The sequence below is a fragment of the Artibeus jamaicensis genome, unplaced genomic scaffold, assembly GCF_021234435.1.
Source record: "Artibeus jamaicensis isolate MK-2021 breed Jamaican fruit bat unplaced genomic scaffold, CSHL_Jam_final contig_426, whole genome shotgun sequence".
NCBI classification, from domain to species: domain Eukaryota; kingdom Metazoa; phylum Chordata; class Mammalia; order Chiroptera; family Phyllostomidae; genus Artibeus; species Artibeus jamaicensis.
Window position 1 is genome coordinate 778,927 of NW_026521826.1, and position 14,173 is coordinate 793,099.

General features: G+C 42.6%; 1 protein-coding gene across 2 annotated transcripts in view; it reads left to right on the forward strand.

Annotated features, from left to right (window-relative positions):
- The window catches only part of RSU1 (Ras suppressor protein 1), a 183,275-nt gene that overhangs the window by 23,793 nt on the left and 145,309 nt on the right, over positions 1-14,173 (forward strand). The window lies entirely within an intron of this gene.

The following is a 14,173-nucleotide window of genomic DNA, read 5'->3' on the forward strand; positions in this document are numbered from 1 at the left end:
CGTTACTTAAATTATATAAATTTGAATCTGCATTTTTTAAAATTCTTAAGTCTGGTTTGTCTTGGGCATCGGCAGTATCATGGTGTGGTTAACTTGCAGGAGATTTAATACCTGCTTGTATAAGAATATCTTGTGTGAATGATTTGGGACGTTTTATTTCTAGAGCTGTGGCTTTAAAGATTTTAATGACAGGGACACACTCTCCTTTTTCATTCCTAATTGACTGTCACTTCTTTGTGCTTGCCATATTTCCTGCAGACTTGAGTGATTTTCTAATCATGTGGCAAGAATTTGTTCGGGAGCTTTCCGAGTCCAATGAAATTGAGCAGAGTGTCATCTTGAGGGATTTGTGTCGTGAATTTATGTGTGTATGTGCATCATATACAGCTCGAAGCAATGTCACTGAGCTGTTGATTACTGAGAATTAAGAGTGGCGGGGCCCCTCGTGTGAAGGAGACAGGCCGGTTAGTTCATTTCTAGCAAAAAGTGCGTATTTGTAAGGCCAAGGCCGAGTTGGCACTATTGTCACATCTGAGTAGTGGGAGCGGCAGAAATGAAAGGGAGGGCTGCCAGTCACGTGTGATCATTTTTGTAACAGGTAACGTGCTGTTTCTATTTGCTGTTTCTATTGTTTTTGTAGCAAATGGTCCTGCTGTCCACTGAGAGTCTGATCCCAGCCGGGGGGGGGGGGGGGTGCTGTTATTTGGAGGGGCGGATGGCATTATGCCTCAGTTCCCCAAGGGTCTGTGAGCAGAAATCCCTGAAGCTGTGTACCACATAGTTCATAAGAATATTTCTCAAACTTACATTGCTAGAGCTGGTCATCATTAAAGTGAAACACTTTGCATGTAGGCAAAACAGCAAAATGTGCTTTATTCCTATTATATTATTAATTGATCTGTTCTTCAAAATTCTTTCAGATAGTAGTTGTTTACTTCTTTTTACATGTCCACAAAGATGGAAATTTCAGGGATTGATGGTTTCCTTCTCCAGGCTTATGATAAGGGATTAAGTTAGAGACACAGAGTTAAACTGTGTCTGTGAAGAGTTTGACTGAATGGATCCAAACTTCACATTTCTTCCCTCCCTGTTTTTTTCTCATTTGAGACACTGTTATCCAGTCAACTCTAATTAATCGTCTTGGTAAATTCTGTTTCCTGCCATTGTGAGTGGTGTCAGTGACACCTGGTCTGTTCCACTAAGGTCAAATTAGCATCTTTTACTGTTTTTCTGGCATTTGAATGAATGGCTTTGCAACGGTTTTTCAAGTGTTTATAGCAAATATGTCCGTTTGATGGCAATATAAATATGCATTACGTGTAAGTGGCCGAGCACACCCCCCTGTCACTTTCCGTGGTAATCAGTGTCTTTCACTTTCTGTGGTTTTTAATAGGGGCTGGCTGACAGCGCTGCATTAGCACCCCGGGGACACAAAAGCTAACCCCCTCAGCACGGCTTTCTTCTTGCGGAAGTATTTGTGTTTTTCTCTCAGCATTCCAATCTCTGACATTTCCGCTGTGGACCCAAGGAGTGAATGACTGGCTTGCTCATACCGGAGCCTTGATCTGGGGACACCAGTGGACTCCACATGCTTGCATCCGTATCTGTGAGGCCATTTGAACACTGTGGCATCGAGTTAGCTTGCTTTCCCACTTGCTGGTTTTGACATTGACAGGTCCACTTGATGCAATACAAATGAGGCCACATGGAAGGTAAAAGTGGCCTGATGACCCCTAAATTCTCCAAGATTTTGTGGGTGGAAATTAGTGAGGTTTTCTAAATTATCATTCATTAAAAATACTTCAAAATTGTCAAGCTAATCACTGTTAGAGGTTCAGCATTATTACAGTGTCACTGCTGAGGCAGTGTTGATGAGCTTTGGAAACTGAGAAGCTGGTGGGAAATTGCCCTGCTTGCAACCACTTTCCTAGATGCATGCATGTCCAGGATGTAGTTAAGGAGGCTGGAGGCAGAGTATCAAGTGAACCTTTTCCTTCTGCTGTGACCAGGCAGGCATGTGCAATCTGGGAACTCCGCAGGGGTTCTCCTTGGCCCAATCAGAATGGTTTGCAGAGTAAAGCCCACAGGGCCGCCCCTTCAGAAACACCACTTTCCCTGCAATACTGCACACATCCAGTAGAAGGCATTTGCCCACCTTTCTGATCCAGCTCTGCTTTGGCCCTACATCCTACAGTCAGCCTTCTCTTCCCACACGCTGCTGCAGGAAGATTTTCCCGCCTTCTTTCCCCGTGCCTAGCCCTGCTCTGTTCCAGGCCGCCCTGCCCCCTCTCTTCTACTCTGCAGACGTCTTGCTCTGATCCTCCGCTCCAGACTCCCCGACTGTCCTGGCCAACTCGAAATCTTTCTTCTGCAAACTCCTGCTGTTCTTAGACTGTTCACACTAGTGTTGCATTTCCTTGTTCTTTTATTGCTTCTTGTTTCTTCTTTCTCTCCAAATACATCTTAGGCTTTATTGAAAGCAGGACTATGTCCTTGTCTTCTTTCTTATCCTATTCTTGCCAAGCACATAGTGGCTTCCCAGTAATTACCTATATAAACCATTTGATAGAAGGAAGCAGTTGATGATGGGGAGGCAAAGCTGGCCTGAGGAGAAGTGGTCGGGTGGGAACCCGCGGTTTCTGGTGTCTTCAGCCTTCCCCGGATGGGGACTTGAGCAGGTGTGCAGACTTCCATTTCTAACTCCTGGGCTCATTTCAAACTCACTGGACAGTGAGCGTTCTAAAGAAACTACCTGTGTCCCTGCAGCCGGTGTCATAGCACCTTTGGAGTTACTGGGGCCCTTTCAGACTTGAGGAATGACGTGCTGGGACGGCACTCCTCACGGGCACCTGACAGTCCGCAGGTAGGGCAGACTGCTGCCATAAGGAGCCACAGGTGCCGCTTCTGCCTGTGACCTCGTGGGCCTTCGTTTACTCTGTGTCTCATGGCTTCTGGGCCTGTTACTCCTTCACTTAAAGTTAGTTTTATATACATATTTAAGGTCCGAAATTATTGGCTAAGTTCTTCATATGATTAACTGTATGTTATATGTTATGTTCCTTGATGTGAGGAGCCCCGTCTGATGCCCTCACTCCCACAAAAGTGCCCAAAGCATGGTGAACATGCACTAGGTGTTCTGCTAATACAGGTGGGTAGCGGATTGGTAGGTGATGAGTTGTGCCAAGTCCCAGTGGATGGAGATGATACACCCAAGTTCTGGTTTTGGGTTTCTAAAGAGGGAACACAGTTACTCCAAAGTCTGTCTTCCTCTGTCTCTGCCCAGCTCCTGCACCCTGCCTTTGTGATTACCCTCCTACGAGCCAGTGTTAGCTAAGATTTTTTTTTTAAACCTTTAATCTGACCCCTGCCCCTTATGGTGTTTGGAAGTGTTAATTTTATAAATGTTTTCCTATTTCATTTCAGTCTTAAAGTTTTGTGGGTTTTTTTTGGAGATAGCCATTTTAACACTTGTCCACTAGAGGTCACTGTTGAGGTAGGTATTTTTCCCCCTCAGGTCTTGTGCCTAACTACTAAATATTAAAAACCAAAATTGCATCAGATGAAATTTTTTGAAAGCTCTTCAGCTCTATTCAACAGGGCATGTTGCTCTTTTCATTTACATAGTGCAGTTTAGCATAATTAAAGTAGACCATCCTATAAGGAACTATGTTATTTTTCTGTTTTGCTCCTATAATTTTACATTCATTTTTACATATCATTTTCAGTGTTTGCTATGGCTACTTTCTCAAGTTAGAATCTTTTCCAATGTCTTTAAATTGGAAAGATTTTATTGCTTTTTGTAGTATTTTTATTAAGTATATGTGAGGTGGAAGAAAGTTTAAAAATATGTATTTAAAATATATAAAAAGTTAAAAATATATATATATTTTAAAGTATACACACACATATATATGTAACCACATTGTAATTTAAAAATAGCCATATAAAGCTCAGGAAAATGTGAATTTTGTGCATATTTATACTGATTCTTCTACCAAATACACTATGTAGGAAAGAGTACTGTACCTTATAAAATGAATTACATTCTGCATCAATGATAAAACTATCTCTGGGCATTAAGCTTTTAATGTGAAGGTTTCTTAATATTAAAAATAATTCTACTCTTACAGCAAAGCCCATGTATAGATATTGCTAGAACATTAAACATAACAATATTTTTCATTTTGTGACCCATTCATATTGAGGGTTAAGCACTCATCATTTCATGAAAGAAATACAAAGCATATTTTTTTGCTCTGTGCAAACACTGAGCAGCCAGCTTTGTGTAAACCTTTCATAACCTTTCATGAGTGTAGTAGTTTAGCTTTATACTTTGAACTTTTAACTGCCATGTGAAATCTTTTTTTGAGGTATTAGCAGGTTTGCCTGCAGTTTCAGGCCTTATTGTGACCACAGCTTGTCATTTAACATATCGGAAATGGCCAGGCAGGCAGTAAACTTAAGTTTTATGGCAAAACGTGTGTTTTTTAAAACACATTATTTCCTATTACTTAGCTGGTGTATGAATTTGAAATTACAGTGAACAAGAAATGCTAGGTTTTTTAGTGATTTCAATAATTTTTTATCAAAGAGAATGTTCTAAATACAAATTAATATAATGTTTTAAAATTTTATGCAGATGGTATATATTGATGGGATTTCCATAAGTGTTACTATAAATGAATTAAGCACCATGATCTACATAAAATAATGCATTCTCAAAATATGCAGACCCAATTGTAATGAAAAAATTAAGCAGTTTTTTTCCAAGCATAATAAATGAAATGCTTTCCTACAGACATAATAGATTGTTGAGATGAATGAGAAAACTTACGTATCCCAATTCATAAGAATGACCTTCACCAGTCTTTCAACACCTTCCTGTTCCAAAGTCTCTAGTTATTTCCTCTTTCATAGATTATTTGTCATACCTTATGCAAAAGTTCTTGTTCATGGCTTGTATGAAATTAAACTATGAGGGGGAATATGCAAAATAAATCATCTCTGTGTTATGAATTTATCTTGTGACAATGTCAAAACAACTTGCCGTTTGCATTTTAACAAAGTATAAATGTATTTATAATACAGAGGCTTTGATCAATAGCTTATTTTTTAAATTTGTATACATTTAGCAGTTTCTTACCATGTCATCATTTGAAAGGTTGGGTTTGAAAAAATATATACGTAGCATTTTTGAGTCTGACAGCCATGAATTACACAGTAGCTATTGATGGTACCTACCAGTGGGTAGGTTATCATAGAATGCTGCCTGCAATTGGCAGTTTGGCGTTATTTCTGGTTTTAGAAGGTAAGCATGCAACATCATCCCATGAATGAATCTGCTGATCCTGTAGTCCAGAACCAGCCCACTCTAAGGTCGATGGGTGAAGCTGGCGAAGCTGGCTCTCGATGGCATTGTGTCCTCAGCTCAGAGACTGCAGTGCCTTAATCTCTTTCTTGCCAGTCCCACCAACCACAGTGGACCTCTTCTAGAATCCCTTTTCTTGGCATCCTGGTCTGTGCTAAGAGGAAGCTGGCTGTGTGATGTATTAACCCTTCCACTGTGTATTTCTAAATGAGACACTTCAGTTGTGAGAATTTCAGAATGCTGGTAGGCTGTGGAAAAAATAATGTGGGGGCAGATTGAACCTGTCCTTTTCCAAGTCATAACTAGGTCATTTGGGGGAGTCTATGTCAAAAGGGTTTCCCTTACCATTTGTAATAGAACTTTCAAACGGAATTGATTTAATAGCAAAAATGTATATCTATGTCATCTGTTGACAGTTTGTCCTAGATAACGTGTGTGTGTGTGTGTGTGTACACAGCGTGGAGTGTGGAGTCCAGGAGGAGGTGATACCCTGCGAGGTGCAGTGCTTACCTGTATACAGTCTTCTTCTAGAGCAGCTTTTCTCTTCATTTTGTAAGTCACTGACCTTTTTAAAGAGTACGGTGAAAGCTGAGTTCATGATCCCTAGAAATGTGCACAGAATGGATTTAATTTCAACAAGCTTGTGGATCCTTTTAAAATTATCCATGAAGTCTTTGGGGCTACACGTAGCTCAGAATCAGAAACCCTATAACAGGAGAAAGGTAATATTAATGTACAGGGTGGGGCAAAGGTAGGTTTACAGTTGCGATTATGCAGAACACAGAGTTTATTCTTATTTATTCATTGTGGTATTATTTTTCCTATGAACAATTCTAAACCTACTTTTGTCTTACTCTAATTGCAGTGTGCATACACTGATGCTATTTCTTCAAGAAGATGTTTCCTGGAAATTTATATAAAGCTTTAAAAAGGTGATATTTAATGTAATGTGAAATTCATTTTTTAAAAAAATTGTATTGTGTTTTTTCCATTACCATTTATCCCCTTTATCCCCTCCTCTACCACCAGGCACACCCCTCCCCCCACAATCACCACACTGTTGTCCGTGTCCATGAGTCCTGGTTCCTTTTTGCTAGATCCCTACACCCACTACCCAACCCCCCATACCCACCCCTCCCCCCAGAGCCGTCAGCTGCTCTCTGTGAGTCTGTTCCATTTTCCACGTTAGTTCAGTTTGTTCATTACATTCCACATATGAGTACAATCATATGGTATTTGTCTTTCTCTGACTGGCATTCTTGGTAGTTTTTTAAAAATATTCATAAGTTCCACTTAATTTACCTGCTTAAATTAAAAATTTAAAATAAAATAAATATTTTAAATTATATGACAGTTGTCCTGATTTTTCCTTCTTTGCTCCCCTCAATGCAACACCCCCTCCAACCCCCTCAGGCCATCCCCCCTCCATTGTTCATGTCCCTGGGTCGTGTGTGTAAGTTCTTCGGCTACTCCATTTCCTGTATTTACTTTATATCCCCCAGGCTATTCTGCAACTATTTGTACCTCTTAATCCCCTCACCTCTTCAGTCACTCCCCCTCCCTCCCTCCCTCCCATCCGGCAACCATCAAAATGCTGTCCGTAAGCATGATTCTGTCTCTGTTCTTATTGTTTGCTTCATTTGTTTTTTATTTATTTTTTGAAAGATTTTTATTTATTTTTAGAGCAAGGGGAAGGCAGAGAGAAAGAGGGGGAGAGAAACATCAGTGTGTGGTTGCTTTTCTTGGGGGACCTGGCCTGCAACCCAGGCATATGTACTGACTGGGAATTGAACCAGCAGCCCTTTGGTTCAAAGGTCGGCACTCAACCACTGAGCCACACCAACCAGGGCTTTGTTTGTTTGTTTGTTTTTTTAGATTCAATTGTTGATAGATAGGCATTTTTTGCCGTTTTATGGTTCATAGTTTTGATGTTCTTCTTCTTAAATAAGTCCCTTTAACATTTCATATAATAATAATTTGGTGATGATGAACTCCTTTAGTTTTTTCTTGTCTGGGAAGCTCTTTATCTGCCCTTTGATTCTAAATGATAGCTTTGCTGGGTCCCTGCTGTTCATGAATTTGAATACTTCTTGTCAGTTCCTTCTAGCCTGCAAAGTATCTTTTGAGAAATCAGCTAACCAGCTTATGGGAAATCTTTTGTAGGTAATTACCTGCTTTTCTCTTGCTGCTTTTAAGATTCTCTCTTTATCTTTAACCTTTGGCATTTTAATTATGATGTATCTTGGAGTGGGCCTCTTTGCATCCGTCTTGTTTGGGCCTCTCTGAGCTTCCTGGACTTCCATGTCTGTTTTCATCATCAAATTAGGGAGGGTTTTTTTTTTCAGTATTTTTTCAAATAGATTATCAGTGTCTTGCTCTTTCTCTTCTCTTTCTGGCAACCTTAAGATGCTGATGTTGGACCTATTGAAGTTGTCCCAGAGGCTGCTTATACTATCCTCATTTTGAGGGGGATTCTTTTTTCTTCTTGTTCTGATTGATTCTTTTTGCTTCCTTCCATCTCATTAATTTGATCTCGGCTTCATCCACTCTACTGTTGTTTCCCTGTAAATTATACTTTATTTCAACTACTGCGTCCTTTGTTTCTGACTGGATCTTTTTTATGCTACTGAGGTCCTCACTAAGTTCCTTGAACATCCTTATAACCAGGGTTTGACCTCTACATCTGATAGATTGCTTATCTTCATTTCATTTAGCTCTTTTCCTGGAATTTTTATCTGTTCTCTCATTTGGGCCATGTTTCTTTGTCTCCTCATTTTGGCAGCCTCCCCGTGTGTGTTTCTATGTATTAGGTAGAGCTGCTTTGACTCTGTCTTGGTAGCATGGTCTAATGTAGTAGGTGTCCTGTAGGGTCCAGTGGGATAGCCTCCCCTATCATCCAAGCTGGGTGCTAGAAGTGTGACCTTTGTGTGGGCTGACTACACCTCCTCTTGTAGTTGAGCCTTGGTTGCTGTTGGCAGATCAGTGGGAGGGATTTACCCATATCAGTCAGCTGCAAGGACTGGCTGTGGCCACTGACCACCAACCTCTGCCCTCTGTGAAGGATCAGCTCTGCGGGGGCAAGGTGGTGGTGTTCCTGTGTGGTTTGTAGCAATCCACTGGGTGGGCTAGCCTCGGGGTTTCCCTGGGTGGTGCAGGCCAAGGCCAGCCCCTATCTGTGTTTTGCCTGGGTTCACCCTTCCTGAGCTATAAAGCAGTCTGAGGTGGCTGCTACTTGTGCTGAGCTGTAAGATTCCTGGGTGTAGCCAAGCTGAGCTGTGAATCTGGGCTGGCTGCTGCTTGTATCAGGCTTGGGTCTCACTGAGGCTAGGTGTTGCTTGTTTGAAAAGATTTAGGAAGTTGTGAGGCCAAGCCAAGACCAGCCATTCATATGGAAAAGCATCTTGGGTGGGCCCATAAGTTGGATGGGACAGAGTCTCTGGTGATCTCTAAGATGGGTCAGACAGTGTTAGCCAGGTTGATGAAGTCTCAGATATGGCACCAGCTTGCCAGCACCATGGGAGGAGGGTATAGAAAAGGGACAATGACCTTGCTTGCCTTGATGCCAGACACTTCAGTTTCTCCCTGTGTACCACTGGTGCCTTTCAAGCTGCTACTCTAGTGCTGGAGCTCAGAGGGAGTGAGTCTGTGCAGGTGAGTCCATGTGTGGGTTCTTTAAGAAGAACTGGTTGGGGCTCCAGAAGTTTCTTCTGACTCAATCCCTGCTGGTTTTTGAAGCCAGTAGTTGTGGGGACTTATCTTCCTGTCACTGGAACCCTGGGCTAGGGGGCCTGGTGTGGGGCTGGGTCTCCTCACTACTGTGATATCCCTCCTGAATTTTGATCCACCATACATGGGTGAGGGACTAGCGAGTTCCATGTCTGCACCCTCCCCTTCCAGTCTGGATGGATGTGGTTTCTTTAATTCCGTAGTTGGCAGACTTCCATTCAGCTAAATATCTGACAGTTCTAAGTGTTGATTGTTCTATAGTTTAGTTGCAATTTTGATGGGGTTGTGTGAAGAGGCAAGCCGTGTCTGCCTAGGCCGCCATCTTGATTGGAAGTTTAGTAAGAGTCTAAATAAAAATTTGCAACCTTGAGTAGAATACAAATGTATTACATATACATGTATAATTATATATAATATAAAATATTACATATTATATGACTTTTTAAACTTCAGTAAAACCTTGAGAGTCTCTTTTCCATTTCAGTTTTTCTTTCTGTTTGTCACTTAATAGGACAAAACACCACTCTGATATGATTGACCACTGGTTAAACTCATGGACTTTTTTTTCCAGCTATTTTCGGTGAACCCTCTTTTTGTCTAGTTTTTTGCTGTTTCTTTAGCCCTTTTTTCCTGCTTGCACATTCTCTGTTCTAATCACCTGATTCTTCTCTGATTGGAAATGATTGCCCCCCTCCAAACCTTGCTCTTTCTTTAAGAAATTGAGATGCATTCTTACCTTTCTCCCTGAAGCCCCCTGAACCAGTACTGTGGAGGGTAAAGTTAAGGCACCTCACAACTTACAGACTTTGGAGGACCACACTCCACACATACCATGACATCAGGGTGAAGGATGGGGAGCAAAGAACTCCCGTTATTGATACCCTCCTCTGTCTGGCAAGAGCAAAATGCTTCAAGTAGTGAAGTAAGGAGAGCTGGAAGGCGGGGTCGGGGGCTTACGGCTTCCCAGCCTGCCGTTCCCCTGCTGCCTCTGCCAGTGGTGTGTATGTTCAGTTTTAACAGCCCGAGGCAAATGTAGGAGATCCATGTGCTAAGCTTTGGCCCTGGGTCGTTACTTATTCAAATAGAAGAGCAAGAAGAATTCCTAAGGTTCAAAGGCATAGTTGCTGTTGTTGGAGGGGGACTTAACAAATCTGCTGCGTGGATTTCTCCAACACCAGGCATCTTCCTCCACCCCCGTCCCTCCTTCTTTCCTCGTGTAATTACTTCCTTTCTCAGCGTTGAAACATAAGGTGAGGAAGGAAGCGAAGCAACCCAGCGTGGCCTCTTGCTGAAATGAATCTTAGCTGTGAAAGAAGGCTGGGACTATTGGCAGGGCGTGTGGGCATGTGAGAATTTGACTTGTTTACTGCCTGCCTCTTAATGTTAATAATCAAGAATTGAGAGCTTGTAGGTATAAAATAATGTATTACAATTATACTTATTTATTTAAGAGCTTAGAGAGCTCTTTTATGACCCCGAGCGTGCACCCTGTTGTTAGAGGGGAGTTTTCTGTGTTCTCCTCTCGCTTCTTGCTCTTCCCAGTGTTTCAGAACTTGTCAGGCATTTCTCCTAGAGGAGCTGCTGTCCACTTCATGCCCTTCAGTAGATGTCACTTCCTTCCGGGCCATCCAATGCCGCTGTGTTTCCTCTTAGGGCTGCTTCTCTGAACCTGCTCCCAAAGGAGAGCTGTTCAGCGGGCGGCGTGTGGCCGGGCCGGCAGGGCAGTGCCTGAGCGCGGAGTGTGGTTCCAGCCGTGTGCTCCTGCGGGAGTCTGGGGTTCGGAGGTCCTCCTGAAGGTCGTGGGGGCCATTTTTCAGTTCTCTCTGGGGAGTTCAATGCAGACTCAGATGTTAACTAACTTTTGCAACCTCAGAGGAGCAGAAATCCGTGCTTGTCAGCTTTGTAGGAGACGTGTTTGGCTCTGCACGCACACTTTTTATAGCCCAGGGACATATATTTTTGCATGTTCGACTTTATGCTATAAAATCTGCCTAGTGCTTGTTTGTAACTTCCCCCCTAATTTTTGTATAATTGATTATTTTCACTGTTGCTGAAAGAGCAGTATGTTTTATTTTTTTTTGTAGTGGAATAGGTTGAATATCTTTGGTTAAAATTACTCAAGCTGCAGAATCTTAGGAAGCTTGTGATAGGATACAATGTACTTGCAGTTGTGGGTGCTCAGTAAACACTGCTGAGTAACTGGAAGTAGCATTACTTTGGTCATTCATAAAGCTAACAAATATTTGGGGATACTGGCCCTTATTTGGTAGATGTTTAGATATTTTACCATTTTATTTTTACCATGAGGACCATGCAGATCATATTAAATGAGAATTTGCTTTACTGTTTCATAAACTTTATGTTTTTAAATAACCCAAAACTACTTTAATTCACTGTTTTAATACCCGCTTTGGGGGAAATTCCATAAACCCTGCAAAGTTACTTATTATTAGGATTCTTTTGAACTTCAAATTCTTATGCTAAGATATAATCAGTTCACTATTTACCTTATGTTTTTTGGCCACAAAACAAAAGTAGCTGATCACTATAAGTACAAATGTACTTTTTTCCATATAAAATTCTGAAGAGCATAATTATTTGTATGTGAGAATGAAGAGTTTCTTCTTTCACATGTAATCATTAAAATGGCATTCAAGACTGTGATTCCTCATTGACTAAAAGAATTGGCATCTGTATAATTAGTCTAGACATCGCCTCTGTGGTGTGAATAGACTGATGTCTTCTAGCCATTGTGGCTAAGGATTAAAAGGACTGTCCTTTCACTCTGGATGACAGTGTCTCGAGTCATACCGTATATACTTTCTGTTACCTTGGCCCCTTCCTGCCTTGCCTCATTCAGGGCCCTGGGGGTGGCTGTGATCCAGTGACCTCTTCAGCACACATGGGGCAAACCAGTGTTTGCTTTCACCGTTTTCTCTGAACTGCTGTTTCTCCCTCCACTGTGTCTGCAATGAATAATCTCACTCATTTTCATGTATTCCCATGTTTTTTGTAATTTTCGTAATCACTTTGTTGTTAGCAGTGTAACTTCGGAATCTAAACTCCCAGCCTCATTTTAATATCCTCTGCCATACCCCCTTGTTACTTTATTCTTCTCTGTTAAAGATATTTTTAAAAGGGAAAATTGTAAAGCATTTTAAATTAAAAAATATTTTAAAGCAACAGAAGCATATAAAAATCTGACCAGGCATATTTCTGTGTTACCACAGACAGAAGTCTCCTATATGTAATATAAGTGTGCCCTGTTCGGGGCAGCTGTGCTGTTCACTGCATTTTGCTTTACCTTATCCCATCTCCGGTGTCTTTGGCCTGGGTTGACCCATGGGTCTGTGGCACTTTGGAAAGAAGCCCAAGCAGCAGGGAAGAAGTCCACCGCCGGGTCACGTGCTGCCGTCAGCCTTCAGCTCCCAGTAAGGGTTCCTGTCCTTGCACAGGGGAGCTTTGCCATCCCTTGGTTTCACATGAGGGAGGCAATGGGTGAACCCCAAAATACGGTTTTCCAAAGAGGCATATGGGGAGCAGGGTTCCCTGGTTTTCATGCACCAGCCTAGCACCTTTCCTTTACAGGAACTACCAGAGCTCAAAACAGTCTGGGTGCTTCTGTCGAAATAGTTGGACTACTCACAAGTTTGCTGGGAGTGGTAATGGAGTTCACCCTGCACGTGCTTATGACAAAAACGTGCATGTGTTCTGCGCAGTTTCTGGCTTCCCAGCAGCCGTGGGTGGAAACATGGTGCCTGGTCTATTACCAGCTTCTTGTGGCTGAAGAGGAGCTGGCTGCTGGTGCTGACCATATGGCTCTGGAGACCCATGCGTGCCCCACCGGCCCTTCCGTGGGCCGCATGCAGGCGGGGCTGCTTGCAGGCGAGCGTCTGTCCTTATGTTTTGCATGGTGCCTACTGCTCCCAGAGCCTGTCACTTTTCACAGTTTTGTTTCTCTGCCTCGGGGGCCACAAGGTGCTTGCTTTTGCTCAAAAAGCCCCAATGGGATGCATCCAGCTGGTCTGTCTGTGCTGCCACGGTCACCCCGCATTCTGCAGTTAGCCTCCATGTTTCGAAGGCCAAGAGTACAGCAGATGGCACCTTGCCATGTGAGCACACTCGGGCGCGATGGGGTTGCTGCAGAGTAACTTAATTCGGAGGGCTAGGGGAGTCAGTGTTTCCTTTCCCCTTCAGCACTGCCCGTTCTACGCCATGCTGATTCACCATAAAGATCTGTGTGGGGAAGTGAAAGTGCACCGGAAGGCAGCCCCAAGGTTGGGTGCGTTGGCCACCTAGATTGTCTTTTGTCTTTTGTTTCTGTTCCCTTTTATCCATGTGCAGGCTCAGTAGGTCACTGATGAGACAGAGGAGTTTTAGCTTGGGTAAGGTTGATTATTATGATCTTATTCAGCATTGTCGTGTGGGGTAAAGGATATGCCTATTAGGTTAATGATTTCGATGTCACCAGTGAGTTAAAAGTTTTCTGAACCAGAATATTGTCCCCAGACAAGCAGCATCACCACCCTCTGGGGACTTGCTGGAAAGGCAGAGTTGAAGGCCCCGCCCCAGACCTATTTAATCAGAAACTGTATGGTACGCCTGACCCCAGTCCGGTAATTGTGACGTACCCGATGGTTTGTGCACTGCTCTCAAGCAGCCCTGCCTGGCAGAAATCTGGGTGGTGATGGCAGTGTTTCACACCCATGCTGCCCAGTCCTGTCGCCAGGGGCCACGTGTGGCTGCCAAGCCAGCAAGACCAGGCAGTTGAATTACTAATTAATTAATTTTTAAAATGTCTTCAGTTCCTTCAGCCTCCAAGTACTGACTCTGGTAACCACACATTTTATCTCTTTTTCTGTGAGTTTGTGGGTTTTTAAAATTTTTTTAACTTCACGTATAAGTGAGATCATACAATATTTGACTTTCTCTGTGTGTCTTTTTCATTTAGCAGAGGTCTACCCATCTCACAAATGGCAGGATTTTCTGATTTTCTTTCTTCCCTTTTTTCTTTCCCTTCTCCCCTCTCCCCCCGCCCTCTCGCTCTTTCTTTCTTGTTTAAACAATATTCCATCATAT